Source organism: Pinus tabuliformis, chromosome J (genome assembly GCF_031772625.1).
Source record: "Pinus tabuliformis cultivar Carrire ecotype Pingquan chromosome J, CPIR1, whole genome shotgun sequence".
NCBI lineage: Eukaryota > Viridiplantae > Streptophyta > Pinopsida > Pinales > Pinaceae > Pinus > Pinus tabuliformis.
The window spans coordinates 603,093,887-603,096,909 of NC_142295.1; the positions used below are offsets into that span (position 1 = coordinate 603,093,887).

At 33.7% G+C, this 3,023-nt stretch overlaps 1 pseudogene; it reads left to right on the forward strand.

Annotated features, from left to right (window-relative positions):
* Window positions 1-301: 301 nt before the first annotated feature.
* Window positions 302-1,770, forward strand: LOC149228413 (protein trichome birefringence-like 24; annotated as a pseudogene).
* The last annotated feature ends 1,253 nt before the right edge of the window (window positions 1,771-3,023 follow it).

A 3,023-nucleotide genomic window follows, 5' to 3' on the forward strand; every position in this document is an offset into this window, starting at 1 on the left:
TGGTTATGCATACAACATCATGAATGAATTTTCACCAAAATATGTGAATTGTGCGTGCATTTGTAGCAACTGTCCCAAATTTAAGGATTGGGAGTGTGGTACCCGAAAATATATATTACTACACATTTTAACCACAACCATGTAGGGCCTGCAGATAATCATGTTTATGCAATATCAACACCAGAGCATAAGGTTAAAAGTCGTGCTAATCATGTAACTATTGGAAATCGACTAGAACCATGTGATTGTGAGGGCATGAATAATTTACGGTGACTTGGCTCAATGTGGCGATTCCCCCGAAATGGTCCCTGTAGAGAGTGTTGATGCCCTGACATCATCTGAGTCAATTCGGAATTGTCTTCAATTTTCCATGTAACTAGTAGCAGTCAATTTATCTGAGTTATCCCATGAATTTGAAAATCTTTAAGTAAAGATTTACAAGTTAAGGAAAGTCTAAAAGTTGATACTTACAATTTTCTTTAGATAAATATAATAGTGATAGTTTACAAGTTATCCTTGAACCCATAGTTTGAAGGCTTGCAGTCGATGGAGTCTATTTCTACTTATTGTTTGGCTTTCAATTGTGAGGTCTATTTCTACTTATTTTCTAATTTGCAGTTTTTTGGGAAATGGTGCAGTTTCTCGTGTGGTTTCTTGTGCCATTTGGCTATTCCATGTTGTTAGTTTGGATTATAAATGGTTTTTCCAACCTAGTGTGGTGAATCCAATAACAGAGTTCATCACATCTACGGTTGTGCAAGTGATTATTAAATCTCTCACACTTTTTGTTTATGTGTCTTTTGATTTTTAGGGACTCCATTAGAACAACTCTTGCGTAGACTAAGAAGAGGTAAATTGTAATGAGATGCAATCTTGCTTTCTGTTGTGGTTTGAACATCAAAACAACCCATTACAAAACAAGAAGGTTGTCGCCTTTTTATTCATGTGGTTTTCTTGGCTTTGATGTCTAATTGAAATTGTATTCAGTTTGTGCATGTAGACCATTCTAAAACCATATGTAAATATGAAGCTAATGTAAATGTGAACTAATATTTTGCATCATATAACTTTATATTGATGGTACTTTGGTCACCATATTTAGTAAAAAATGTAGAGGAGGAGTTTAAGGGCATCCCTCAAAGAGTATTCAAGCTTCATTTTGATGTCTTCGACCCAAAGTGGGTGATTGTGCTACCAATTACAGATGTCTTCATTCTATCCTCTGGCCAATGGTTTTTATGATCACATGTCTACATTATGAAATATGAGGTAGTGGGTTGTCACAAGTGTCAATAAATTAAAGCCAAGCAGTTGGGCTTCTATTTTTCCTTCAGACATGCTATTCAAGATGCACTCAATGGGATCTGCTTACTGTTGGGATCCAAAGGCATTGCCTTCTTGTAATCTTTCACAGTAGGCCATTTTGAAAATGGCTAGTGGGACTCAAGAGGCACATGCAATAGGACAGTGCCCTACAAAAAGGATGAGGTAAAGCTCAACGATGTTGAGAAAGAGATGCACAAGATAATTATGGATGAGTTCAAGTATGGAACAAAGGAAGAGGCTCCCAATGGCCCAATCGCAAAGCTGGTTGATACATACTGCAGTCTACTTAAACCAAATGGGCAACCGGGCAAATACAAGGACTTTGATTTTATATCAAATAGTAGAAGTAATCAACTTGTTCCAATTAACTACATGCATTGGTGATTGCATTTCCCAATCAATAAATAGAATGAAATTTCACTAATAATGAGCAAGGATATTTAATGATTTCCTTTCATAAATATTATCCCTGCTTCCTTGCCTTTATTCTATCTTAAATGGTTTTTACCTTAGCATTAGTGCATCATTTATTTTATTATTATTTTTTAATTATAAAAGACATTATTTATTTATTCAAAGCATATGTTATTTTTATTTTAATATGGATGTGATAACTAGAAGTTGAGCACAATACAACTTACACATTATTATCTAAAACATGCATCTCTACATAATAACCAAAAATATATATATTTACGGCTTCTTGCAAAAGAATCAAAATGATCAATTATATTGCCTTATTCAAAATGTTTGATATTGATGTTGATTAATTTAGTTGTTAATTTTTCTTTTTGGTTTAATTTATTATGTGTTGGTAGGGAGCGCAATTAGGCAAGATTTATACATATCTTTCTCACACTGATTTATAGAAATGTCTTTAGGCCAGAATAATTCTTTACAAAAATCGACATGTTTAATAATTAAACAGTGTCTTATTAAGACAATTTCAAACTCTCATGCCACAGGAGCCACATCCCCACCATGACACCTATGACATCAAACAATTGTTATAACCATGCTCCAAATGATTGAAGAATTTGAGAATATATTGGTTTTTATAAGTCCAACACAAATCCAATTCACGTTTTAAGATTATATTTGCCTCTAAACTCCAAGATTCCATGTTTCTTTCTCTTTGGCTAGAATAAACCATCAATTGCAAGTCCTTAAATCTAACTTGATTGAATGCATTTTCGAGACTCCTGAGTCATGTCTTTGGCTTTGGCACAATAATAATGTACTAGTGTTATAGTATCAAAATTATACCCTTTGGATTGATGAGTTTTTATCAACTTATCTGTTATGCACACCTTGATGATCTGAATCTCTTTGCTCAGATACATGTTGCAGCTTCATGGCATTGATGACAATATTGGAAAGAGAAGGAAACTCTTGACATCAGTGGTGAGGAGAATGAACCGAAACAAATTCATTATTGGTGTTCTCATCATTGCCATTATTTTGATGGCTTATTTGAAAATTTCTCATGAATGATAAGTATTTTGTTTTGGATTGAGAATGATTGGTATATAGTGTAGGGATGTATGACATATTATTTTGTAAATTATGTGGCATGTTTATCCATCACTGGGAGCCCCAACCTCTTCATCTTTAAGTGGATGTTTCTTGTAGCAAGTTTCAAAGCACTAAATTTATCTTGAGACATAAGGGAAGCAAGCTTGTTTTTACATTTATTA